Here is a 13,771-nt window from a genome sequence, read left to right on the forward strand (position 1 = left end):
AGGACACGAGTGGGAAACTTTTTACACTGAGACTAATTCGTGTGTGGAATGAACTGCCAGAAAAATTAATGGTTGCAGATGTTGTTACAATGTTTAAAAGACATTTAGCTAAGTCCGTGAATAGGAAATGGATAGAGGGATATGGGCCAAACGCAGGCAGGTGGGTGGGACTAGTTTAGTTTGGGAACATTGGTGGCATGGACTAGTTGGACTGAAGGGTCTGTTTCCATGCTATACGAATCAACTAATAAAGTTCTGTTCCTGACAAGTGCCTTCAAGTTATTAATTTTTGCTTGCAAGTTTACATTTGCCTCTTATTGTAGAGTTAAAAATCACACAACATCAGGTTATAGTCCAACAGGTTTATTTGGAAATACTAGCTTTCGGAGCGCTGCTCCTTCATCAACTGCATTTTACTTTGGTGGAGAGCTTCAGATTAGGAAAGGCTGCAGAGAGGGCGGGGGTTTAAAACTGGGACAAATTACAGTACATCGGGGACTCAGTGGGGGGGCAAGCATTTAACTCCAGTGCACTAGGCCATAAGCACACAATTCTCCTGAGAGAGAGCAGGATGCCAATGATCATTTTGCTAACCACTTCAGATTGGAATGTTAAATGATGCCTATCTCACTGGTTACTCTCAGAAGGTAGGCACTCTGGGTGGCCTACAGCTTCACCTCCTTTAGGTTTACCGTGGACTCCTCCAATTTCTCTAATTGTGGTGAGTCCGCTTTTAAGATCAATAATTCTCCTGTTGATCAACAGCCACAGGGTGCATCATCAGTGTCCAGGGATTGAACTCTCTAATCCAGACTATCCAGTATCTATGGAGAGAAGACAGAATCATGTTCCAAGTCCAGTGACCCTTCATCAGAACTTGCTTCTGACCATCATTGGCCTTCCGCTTTCTCTTCACAGACGCTGTAAAACCTGAACAGTTCCTCCATCAATTTCCGTTTTTATTTAAAATTTCTAGTTCTAGATATCCACAGTTGTTGGATTTATTATTTTGGATTCTCCAGTGTTATTCCTTATCTCCTTGTTAATCCTTTCTCACTTGTAAAGTGTGAGCCAGCAGATTCAAAGCCTTACCAGTCCCATCAAGTATCTGAGCTGAAAATGTGTTGCTGGAAAAGCGCAGCAGGTCAGGCAGCATCCAGGGAACAGGAGAATCGACGTTTCGGGCATAAGCCCTTCTTCAGGAAGAAGGGCTTATGCCCGAAACGTCGATTCTCCTGTTCCCTGGATGCTGCCTGACCTGCTGCGCTTTTTCAGCAACACATTTTCAGCTCTGATCTCCAGCATCTGCAGACCTCACTTTTTTCATCAAGTATCTGACCTACCTGTGTGCTGTGTCAGTGCACATTCAGGAGAACTCCACACCTCGACAAACCAGATTTAGCCATTCTTGCTGCACATGGCAAGGGCCTAGGGTAGATTCTTTTTCAAACAAAAAGAATTTGTGAGACAAGATAAGAATCTTTATGATAAAAGTGTTCATATTCTACACACTTTTTATTTTGTTGTTTCACCCGTTGGCTAGGATCATCCTATCCCTCCCTCTCTGACATCCAGGACCTACACTGCACTAACTTTATTCAGCTCCATTGTCTCTCCACCTCTACAGATGTCAGTTGTGTGTTCTATAGAGGACCAACCGCCCCCGCCACCTCACCCGCAGTTCTCTGCCTGCCCTGAGTGAGCTGTGTACTCAAATCTTGCTAAGTGAAGAGATGCAGAAAGGCAAGCATTCATTGAGTGGATAGATGAAATTGATGAGTGTGCCGATGAGAGAGAGATAGGACATAGGACATAGGTTGCCATTGTGTGCTGCATACTGAGCTGAGGAAGTACATAGATGGGGAGGGATGGGAACAACTACAGCTAAATTAGGTGATGACGATGGAAAAGATTGAACAGGCAGAGAGTGTGTTCGAACTCACCTTTAACCTTCCAGATTGATGCCTTGCCCCAGAACTGACAAAAAGTCACCAACCTGAAACTTAAACTCTGTTTCTCTCTTCCATAAATCTGCTACGTATTTCAAACATTTCCCTTCTTTGAATTTTTGATCTCCAGCATCTGTAATATTTCACAATGGACCCTTGTAGGTCTGCTCATTAAAACCCAGCACACATTTTGCAGTCTTTACGGAGCAGGAAGAATTCCTTTATCTGACCAAAATAAGATGGACTTAGCAACAAAAAAAAAGAGATGCAATCAGTTCAACTTGCTGCTGGTTTTCAAGCTAATTCCCCACTGTAATACTGCAGAAAACTGTAGGAGAGTGAACTTCTTGTGGACATTGTCTCAACTGTTTGCTATATTAAACCAGTAAATTGTTGAGATACAATTCAACCATAAACCAACTGAATAGTGGAACAAATTTGAGGGGCTGAGAGGCCTGCTCCTGTGCCTGTGAGGAATACGTGCTGGAGGCTCACCTGCACTTTTCATGGTGTGTTTGCAATATTTATGCTGCACTGTCACAAAACTATGGCTCACAAATCAAGCCCAATACCTTTTAACAGAAGGACCATTAACTTCTGATTTGCTGTGGGTCGGTCTGCCACTGATTGCATTGAGAAGGAAATATATTTCAAGATGTTTACGATGCATTTTTCTGGTACTGGAGTTGGTATTTGCTGCCAGGATAGAGGGCATAGAAGCATTAGCGATAACACAGAATGCCAGCCTTTATCACTCACTCACCATCTGCTATTGCCACTGGTGCTCCCCATGGTTAATGGAAGCCTGTTATTCTTGCCCTGGTAATCCATTCTCTCTAATGCAATCAGGGCCCCTGAGTCAACCAAAAATCAGTGCCCTTTAGGTTCATAGTGAAATTATTCCATCTGAAGCAGCATAAAACATCACCATTCTCTAATGGAATTTGTCATTTCTAACAATTTGCATTTACTTTGACTGAAGTTTCACAATTCTCTAAAATATTAAAATGTTTTTCCGTTGATTTTATTATTCATAATTATTTTCTAACACTTTCTGATCCTTCACTAGTGAAACAGAATGGTGTAGGTGGCATTGGTTCACAGTTGTATCAGCAATATTGTTTGAGATGTTGATAACAAATTTAAAAGCTAAAGGAGGATTGCTGCTTCTCTGCTTTATCTGGGATGAACTAAATGGTGGGAACAGATGGTGCATACTCCAAACCACTTGTAGTTTAGTTTAATCTCCCACAGAGGACGCAGGCTGGAGGTACTCTCAATATGGTTTTACTTCCTGATTTTCAGGTTTTATACTCTTCCTAAAGACAGGAAGGAAATGAGTGTGAAATAACTTCAATCAAATATGTGTTTTCACAGATCAAAAATAAAACAGTGTGTTCATAAACAGTAAACGTCACATTAGATTGCACTCAATGGTAGGGCATTCGGAAATTGTACCGGCTCTATAACCTTACTATTTCTTAGCAAGCGAGGAGCCTTCACCTTATACTTGACAGTTTATACTGTAGTCGCATATGGACACGGCAGCCAATTTGCACACATTAAGATCCTACAAACAGCAATGGGATACATGACTAGACAATCTGCTTGTTGAGGGATAAATGTTGACCTGTTTACTGGAAGAATTCCTTGCTCTTGTTCAAACAGTACCATGTTATTTTCACATCCATTGAAACAGAAGACAACTGCAACAATGAACAAGGGGCTGCCCAGGAGAGAACAGTGAAGGAAGAAGATAGTTGTTAAAGGAGGTTACACAGTCTGGGAAACATTCGAAAGTCATCATTGTGAACCCCACACAGTTTGATACTTGTGTGATGCCAAGATAAAGAACATCACTTACTGGATGCAGAATATCAGGGAAGAGAGAATGAGACAAAGGTGGTGGCCCACATTAGTAGCAATGAATAGAAAGAGTAAGCATAATGGCCCTTGGATCAAAGGATCAGACTTTCAAGATGTAGAGAAGAAATTATAAAGTAGACAATAAAATATCGGAGCAGAATTAGGCTATTCAGACCATCGATTGTCCTCTGCCATTCGATCATGGCTGATACATTTTTCAACTCAATTCTCCTGCCCTCTTCCTGTAAGCTTTGATCCCCTAACTAGTCAAAAAGCTAAGCAGGACATTGAAAATAGATATCTCTGGATTACTCTTAGTGCCACATGTTAGTAATAGCAGCAATAAGAAAGTAGAGAGGGTCAATGCATAGCATGAGACATTGAGGGAATAGGCACATAATAGAAATGGGCAGGTTGCACCCTACCAGGACTGGAGCCTAGCATCTTCATGGGGGAGGTCCACTATAGTTGGTAAGGGTTAAGCTGAATTAGCAGGGGTTGAGGAGCAGCATTTAGAAAATGACATGAATAAGATGCATAAAGTAAGAGCATTGGTGAGAATAAGCTTGTAATCCTTGATAGGAACAGACTAAGAAGGCTTATGAAGAACACAAGTCAAAGAGCTGAATGTAAAAGGAGGAAAGTTTTGCTACAACTATTTAGTGTATTACTGTAGCTGGACCTGGAGTACTTTGTACAGTTCTGGTCAACTTACTTCACGAGGGATACACTTGCTTGGATTCATTTAGCTAATTCTTGGGTGAAAGGCTTGACCTTGGTTGAAAGTTGAGTGGGATGGGCCTTTCTCTATTGGAGTTTAGAAGGTCAAAGGTTAATCCTTTTCAAACACCCACAATTCAGATGTTTGACAGGCTGAGAGGATGTTTCTTCTTATGGGAGAACTGAGAATATAAGAGATACAGTATAAAAATAATGGGTCTTCCATTAAAGATGGAGAGGAGAAGAAGTTTCTTCTTTCCGAGGGTCTTTTCTCTTTGGAATTCTTTCTCCACACACAGCAGTGGAGGCTGGATCATAGTCAAAACAAGGTAGACTTTTTTTATTGACAAAACAAAAGGTTACGGATAACAGCAGGTCTGATGGGCCAAATGGTCTGTTCCTGCTTCCTTTTTTGTTACATCGGAGAGGTCTACAAAACATGCACTTGTGCTTGCGGCTCATCAAACATATTATTTGATAATGCATACAACTGTGGGAATATGATGTAGTGACAATAACTGAAAAATGGCTTAAATGACGAGGATTGAGCAATTAACATATGAGAAGATCAACCATTCATAAAAGGTGAAGGCAGCAAAAGGCAGATAAGATGGCAGTATTGGTGAGAAGGTACATTGTGGTATTGGGTAGAGAGGATTTCCTCAAGGGGGCAATAACAGCTGAGAAGAAAGAAAAATATAATCATGCCGCTGGGTCATGAAGGTAAGGGCATGAAGCTGTATAATGCATACTAGATTAATCTCTCAAATAAAATAAATTGATTTGGGGAGTGAAGCAGAAAATTATACCCGCAAAGAGAGGAATTTATCATAAAAAGAAACCCAAATATCTTTTAACGTGTGTGCAGTAGTAAGGTTGGGATGAGCCCCTATTGGGACAAATAAGGTAATTTCTGCTTAGAGGTCACAGAATCACTCCTTGGACCCAATGGGACACATCCTAGGATTTTAAAGGAAGTGCGAGCAGCAGCGAAGGTAAGACCGTTTGGTTTTAAAAGTACTTACCGGTAGCGGGCAGCTGTGTTTTTTTTTCTCTTTCACTCTCTCTTCACAGAAAGAGCGGGAGCACCAGGGGGAAGTGACGACGACCAGAGGGGCAGCCGGGAAGGAAAGCGGTGAGTATTTATACTCACCCTTCGAAGCCGTCGGTCATTTCCAGTGCGAGCAGCAGCGAAGGTAAGACCGTTTGGTTTTAAAAGTACTTACCGGTAGCGGGCAGCGGTGTTTTTTTTTCTCTTTCACTCTCTCTTCACAGAAAGAGCGGGAGCACCAGGGGGAAGTGACGACGACCAGAGGGGCAGCCGAGACCCGGAAGCAGTTAGTGTAAGCTTACCTGGGTAGGTTTTTTCCCCCTTTAAAAGCGCGAAGGAGCTCCTCCAAGACCATGTTAGGGAACTGGAGCTGGAGTTGGATGAACTTCGGATCATTCGGGAGGCAGAGGGGGTCATAGATCAGAGTTATAGGGAAGTAGTAACTCCAAAGATGGCAGATAGATGGGTGACAGTGAGGGGGACTGGGAGGAAGCAGCCAGTGCAGGGACCCCCAGCGGCCGTTCCCCTCAAGAACAAGTATACCGTTTTGGATACTTGTGGGGGGGGTGACTTACCAGGGGTAAGTAACGGGGCTCAGGTCTCTGGCACGGAGCCTGTCCCCGTTACTCAGAAGGGAAGGGTGAAGAAGAGCAGAGCAGTAGTAATTGGGGACTCGATAGTTCGGGGCACAGATAGGCGGTTTTGTGGGAACGAGAGAGACTCACGTTTGGTATGTTGCCTGCCAGGTGCAAGGGTACGTGATGTCTCTGATCGTGTTTTCCGGGTCCTGGAGGGGGAGGGGGAGCAGCCCGAAGTCGTGGTCCATATTGGCACCAACGACATAGGTAGGAGGAGTGCCGAGGATGTTAGACAGGCTTTCAGGGAGCTAGGTTGGAAGCTCAGAGTTAGAACGAACAGAGTTGTTGTCTCTGGTTTGTTACCCGTGCCACGTGATAGAGATTCGAGGAATAGGGAAAGAGAACACTTAAATGCGTGGCTACAGGGATGGTGCAGGAGGGAGGGATTCCGGTTTTTGGATAACTGGGGTTCTTTCTGGGGACGGTGGGACCTCTATAAACAGGATGGTCTACACCTGAACCTGAGGGGCACCAGTATCCTTGGGGGGAGGTTTGCTAGTGCTCTTGGGGGGGGTTTAAACTAACTCTGCAGGGGCATGGGAACCCAGATTGTAGCTTCAGGGTGCAGGGCCTGGAGTGTAGGGAGGTTAGGAACATGGCATCAATTTCAAAGGAGGGTGTCTGTAAACAGGAAAGTGGCTTGAAGTGTGTATACTTCAATGCAAGAAGTATACGAAATAAGGTAGGTGAACTTGCAGCGTGGGTTGGTACCTGGGACTTCGATGTTGTGGCTATTACAGAGACATGGCTAGAACAGGGACAGGATTGGCTGTTGCAGGTTCCAGGATTTAAATGTTTTAGTAGGGTCAGAGGTGGGGGTAAAAGAGGGGGAGGTGTGGCATTGCTTGTCAAAGATAGTATTACAGTGGTGGAAAGGACGATGGATGAGGACTTGCCATCTGAGGTAGTTTGGGCTGAGGTTAGGAATAGGAAAGGTGAGGTCACCCTGTTAGGAGTCTTTTACAGGCCTCCTAATAGTCCTAGAATCATTGAAGAAAGGATAGGGAAGGTGATTCAGGAGATGAGTGACAGTAATAGGGTGGTTGTTATGGGGGACTTTAACTTTCCTGATATTGATTGGGAAAGCTATAGCTCAAGTTCGTTAGATGGGTCAGTGTTTGTTCAATGTGTGCAGGAGAGTTTCCTGACACAATATGTAGACAGGCCAACAAGAGGTGAGGCCATACTGGATTTGGTTCTGGGTAACGAACCAGGCCAGGTGTTAGAATTAGAGGTAGGTGAGCACTTTGGGGATAGTGACCATAATTCGGTGATTTTTACTCTCGTGATGGAGAGGGATAAGTGTGTACTACAGGGCAAGAGTTATAGCTGGGGTCAGGGAAATTATGATGCGGTGAGGCATGACTTAGGATGTGTGGCTTGGAAAAGTAGACTCCAAGGCAAGAGTGTAAATGATATGTGGAGCTTGTTCAAGGAGCAACTATTGAGTGTCCTTGATAATTATGTACCTGTCAGGCAAGGAGGAAAGGGTCGTGCGAGGGAGCCGTGGTTTAATAAGGAATTGGAATCCCTTGTTAAATGGAAGAGGGCGGCCTATCTCAAGATGAGACGTGAAGGTTCAATTGGGGCGATTGAGAGTTATAGGGTAGCCAGGAAGGACCTGAAGAGAGAGCTAAGAGCAGCAAGGAGGGGACATGAAAGGTACTTAGTCGGTAGGATTAGGGAAAACCCTAAGGCTTTCTATAGGTATGTTAGGAATAAAAGAATGACTAGGGTAGGAATAGGTCCAGTCAAGGATAGTAGTGGGAAGTTGCGTGTGGAGGCGGAAGAGATTGAGGAGACACTGAATGAATACTTTTCTTCAGTATTTACTCAGGAACAGGGCATTGTCTTCGATGTGAATACTGAGTCACAAATAAGTAGAATGGATGGCTTTGAGGTATGTAGAGAAGAGGTGTTGGAAATCCTGGAAAAGGTGAAAATAGATAAGTCCCCTGGGCCTGATGGCATTTATCCTAGGATTCTCTGGGAAGCAAGGGAGGAGATTGCAGAGCCATTGGCCTTGATTTTTATGTCCTCTTTGTCTACAGGAGTAGTGCCAGAAGACTGGAGGATAGCAAATGTGGTTCCCTTGTTCAAAAAGGGGAGTAGGGATAACCCTAGTAACTATAGGCCGGTGAGTCTCACTTCTGTTGTGGGCAAAGTCTTAGAGAGAATTGTAAGGGATAGGATTTATGCACATCTGGATAGGAATAATGTGATCAAGGATAGTCAGCATGGTTTTGTGAAGTGCAGGTCGTGCCTCACAAACCTTATTGAATTCTTTGAAAAGGTGACGAAGGAGGTTAATGAGGGGAAAGCGGTAGATGTTGTATATATGGATTTTAGTAAGGCGTTTGATAAGGTTCCCCATGGTAGGCTACTGCAGAAAATACGGAGATATGGCATTGAGGGTGAGTTGGAGGTTTGGATTAGGAATTGGCTGGATGGAAGAAGACAGAGGGTAGTAGTTGATGGCAAAGTTTCTTCATGGAGTGCTGTCACTAGCGGTGTTCCGCAAGGATCTGTTTTGGGACCATTGCTGTTTGTCATTTTTATAAATGACCTGGAAGAGGGGTTAGAAGGTTGGGTGAGCAAGTTTGCGGATGATACGAAAGTCGGAGGAGTTGTTGACAGTGAGGAAGGATGTGGCAGGTTACAGCAGGATATAGTGAAGCTGCAGAGCTGGGCAGAAAGGTGGCAAATGGAATTCAATGTAGCTAAGTGTGAGGTGATTCACTTTGGGAAGAATAACAAAAAGATGGGGTACTGGGCTAATGGTCGGATACTTGGTAGTGTGGATGAGCAGAGGGATCTTGGTGTCCATGTACACAGATCTCTGAAAGTTGCCACCCAGGTAAATAGTGCGGTGAGGAAGGCATATGGCGTACTGGCTTTTATTGGTAGAGGAATTGAGTTCCGGAGTCCTGAGGTCATGATGCAGTTGTATAAGACTCTGGTGCGGCCGCATCTGGAATATTGTGTGCAGTTTTGGTCGCCATACTATAGGAAGGATGTGGAGGCACTGGAACGGGTGCAGAGGAGGTTTACCAGGATGTTGCCTGGTATGGAAGGAAGATCGTATGAGGAAAGACTGAGACACTTGGGGCTGTTTTCATTAGAGAAAAGAAGGTTTAGGGGTGACTTGATTGAGGTGTACAAGATGATTAGGGGGTTAGATAGGGTTGACAGTGTGAACCTTTTCCCGCGTATGGAGTCGGGTATTACAAGGGGGCATAGCTTTAAATTAAGGGGGGGTAGATTAGATTAGATTAGATTAGATTACATACAGTGTGGAAACAGGCCCTTCGGCCCAACAAGTCCACACCGCCCCGCCGAAGCGCAACCCACCCATACCTCTACATTTACCCCTTACCTAACACTACGGGCAATTTAGCATGGCCAATTCACCTGACCTGCACATCTTTGGACTGTGGGAGGAAACCGGAGCACCCGGAGGAAACCCACGCAGACACGGGGAGAACTGAAGTTAGGGGTAGGTTCTTCACTCACTCAGCGAGTCGTAAGTTCATGGACAGAGGTCAGAGTCGAGTTAGGTGGGCTTGGATCGGCGCAACATCGAGGGCCAAAGGGCCTGTACTGTGCTGTATTCTTCTAGCTACAGAGGTAGTCGATGCACTGATAGTAATCTCCCAGACCTTTAGGTTCTGGAAATGTTTCAGAGGATGAGAAAACTGTCAATGTAATACCGTCATTCAAAACCAGACAGAAAAAGCAAGTAACTATAGTTCAGTTAGCTTGACATCTCTCATTGGGAAAATCTCAAGAGTTTATTACAAAGTATGTATATAGCAGAGCATTTATAAATTCATAATAAAATCATAATAAAGTCAGCATGGTTTCATGAACAAAGAAACTTTACAGCGCAGGAACAAGCCCTTCGGCCCTCCAAGCCTGAGCCGATCCAAATCCACTGTCTAAACCTGTCGCTCAATTCCTAAGCATCTGTATCCCTCTGCTCCGCACCTACTCATGCACCTAACCAGACACATCTTAAATCTACTTTGCCTACCTCTACTACCTCTGCTGGCAACGTGTTCCAGGCACCTACCACCCTCTGTGTAAAGTACTTGCCACGTGTATCCCCCTTAAATATTTCACCTTTCACCTTGAAAATGTGATCCCTCGTTATTAAATCCTTTATCCTGGGAAAAAGCTTGTCTCTATCTACCCTATATATACCCTTCATGATTTTGTAAACCTCAATCAGGTCCCCTCTCAATCCCCTTTTTTCTAATGAAAATAAACCTAACGTACTCAACCTCTCTTCACAGCTGGCACCTTCCATCCCAGGCAACATCCTTGTAAATCTTCTCTGCACCCTCTCCAAAGCATCCACATCCTTTTGGTAATATGGCGACCAGGACTGTACGTAGTATTCTAAATGCAGCCGAACCAATGTCTTGTACAATTTTAACATGACCTGCAAGTTCTTATACTCAATACCCAGTCCAATGAAGGCAAGCATACTATATGCCTTCTTGACCACTCTATCCACCTGTGCAGCAACCTTCAGGGTACATTGGACCTGAACTCCCAGATCTCTCTGCTCATCAACTTTTCCCAAGGCTCTTTAGTTTACTGTATAATTCGCTCTAGAATTAGACTTGCCTAAATGCATCACTTCACATTTGCCTGGATTGAACTCCATCTACCACTTCTCTGTCCAACTCTCCAGTCTATCTATATTCTCCTGTATTCTTTGACAGTCCCCTATGCTTTCTGATACTCCACCAATCTTTGTGTCATCTGCAAACTTGCTGATCATACTAACAGTGCCCTCTTCCAGATCATTTATGTATATTACAAACAACAGTGGCCCCAACACTGATCCCTGTGGAACACCACTGGTCACTTTTCTCCATTTCGAGAAACTCCCTTCAACTACTACTCTCTGTCTCCTGTTGCTCAACCAGTTCTTTATCCACCTAGCTAGAACACCCTGCACACCATGTGACTTCACTTTCTCCATTAGTTAGTCGAAGGTGAAGGTGAAATCATATCTGAGAAATTTATCATACTTCTTTGACAGGGTACCAGGTGGGAGATATAAAGAAAAACCAGTAACTGCAATATATTTGGATTTCCAAAAGGCCATTCAATAAGGTAAAACACATAAAGCTTTTTGAGGTAGTATATTAGTATGGATAGAGGATTAGCTAGATAGATGGAATAAATTCAGAAAATATTTACAAGGATGTTGCCAGTGTTGGAGGATTTGAGCTATATGGAGAGGCTGAACAGGCTGGGGCTGTTTTCCCTGGAGCATGGGAGGCTGAGGTGTTACCTTGTAGAGGTTTACAAAATTATGAGGGGCATGGATAGGATAAATAGACAAAGTCTTTTCCCTGGGGTGGGGGATTCCAGAACTAGAGGGGATAGGTTTAGGGTGAGAGGGGAAAGATATAAAAGAGACCTAAAGGGCAACTTTTCACGCAGAGGGTGGTACGGGTATGGAATGAGCTGCCAGACGGAGTGTTGGAGGCTGGTACAATTGCAACATTTAAAAGACATTTGGATGGGCATATGAATAGGAAGGGATTGGAGGGATTTAGGACGGGTGCTGGCAGGTGGGACTAGATTGGTTTGAGATATCTGGCCAGCATGGACAGGTTGGACCGAAGGGTCTGCTTCCATGCTGTACATCTCTATGACTCTAAGGGGGACATTTTCAGGAAGGCAACCTGCAACTAGTGGACTGTCACAGTAATCAGTGCTGGAGTCACAATTATTTACAATATATATTAATGACTAGGATAATGAGTGAATGTGCTACTGCCAAGTTTATGCATAACACAAAAATAGGTGTGAAGACATATAGTGAGGGTAGTTGTCAAAAACTTCAAATGAAATACAATGTGAGAAAATATGAGGTTAAGCACTTTGCAAAACTGCTGGTTTCTGAATAATAAGTAGTTCTGCAGCGAGACTTCTGTTTCTGGTGGAAATCCTGCTTCCTATTTATTAACAACCAATAGATCAGCAAATGTGTGTAGGACAGCCTGCGTGCCCCAAGGGTTAATATCCTGACCCAGCTCCATTACTTTTCAGCCAGGAACAAGGAAGCCAGCATCTCATAATTCAGCCCATTCCTCATCCCTATGTATTTTTGAAGCCCACACCCAAGGTGATTTTCTGCCATCGTCACTGTGATACTATTTAAACTCTTCAGGCCAAAATGTTTCCTAACATTACACTCAACAAATTGCAAGGTTCTATTCTTTGCCTTCACACTTCCATGTTAAACTAATTTCTCTATTCGTATTTGTCTTCAATTTCATCTTGTTCCAATTAACCAAGACACCTTCAGAATTTTGATAAGTCCAGTTACCCTATTGCTCTCCTCAGTAATTACAACTTGCCAATTTGTGTATTTGAAAATTTCTATGGCATTTGGTTTAAAGCTGAGGCACGTTGTTAGTTAGTTCACTGTCTGAATTGATTACTGTTGATTAGTGCAGTTCTCTAACATTCTACATTAGACCAGAACTGGGGTGGCATGGTGGCTCAGTGGTTAGCACTGCTACCTTGCAGCACTAAGGACCCAGGTTCAATTCCAGCCTTGGGTGACTTTCTATGTGGTATTCTCCCTGTGTCTACGTAAGTTTCCTCCCACAATCCAAAGATGTGCAGGTTAGGTGAATTGGCTGTGCTAAACTGCCCATAGTGTTCAGCAATGTGTAGGTTATGTGCCTGAGTCAGAGGGGAATGGGTCTGGATGGGATATTCTTTGGTGGGTTGGTGTGAAGGGCCTGTTCCTACTCAGTAGGAGTTCTAAGCCATATCAACCAGCTCTTCCTAATTGATTGCTGTTGAAACAAGTTGTGTTTCTCCTGCTATTATACTTCAGGGCTTCAAATACACCATGATACATCTCTTACCCATGTGAGTGATTTGATTTATTTTTTGATCAGTTTTACCTAATAACATGCTCAAGTCAAAGGTCCAGCTGTATTCATTATTCTGAAATTTGGAATTTCAGGTCTCGGATAATTTTATACAGGCTGTTGAGAGAAGCCTGGGAACTATAGACTGACAACACTGACATCAGTGATGGATACGTTATTGGGACAGATAGGATTAACAGGCATTTGGAGAGGCATGGACTCATTAGGTATAGTCAATACGGCTGTGTATGTGAGAAGTCATGTCTCGCCAACTTGACTGAGGTTTTGAGGACGTAACTACTGAAGGTTGTTTTCCAGACTGAATGCCTGTGACCGGTGGTGTTCCACAGAGATCAGTGCTGGGGGCACTGTTGTTTGCCATTTATATAAAGGAGTTGGATGAGAGTTTAGGAGGCATGGTGAATAAGTTTGTGGATGACACCAAAATTTGTGGAATATTCGAAAGTGAGGAAGATTATCTCAGATTACAAAAAGATCTTAATCAATTGGGCCAATGGGCTGAGGAGTAGTCAATGGAGTTTAATTTGGATAAATGCAACTTATTTCATTTTGATAAAACAAACCAGGGCAGGACTTATATGGTTAATGGCAGGACCCTGGGTAGTGTTGTAGAACAGA

This window comes from Chiloscyllium plagiosum, unplaced genomic scaffold, assembly GCF_037043375.1.
Source record: "Chiloscyllium plagiosum isolate Xiang-an unplaced genomic scaffold, Cpla_swu_hap1 HiC_scaffold_1, whole genome shotgun sequence".
NCBI lineage: Eukaryota > Metazoa > Chordata > Chondrichthyes > Orectolobiformes > Hemiscylliidae > Chiloscyllium > Chiloscyllium plagiosum.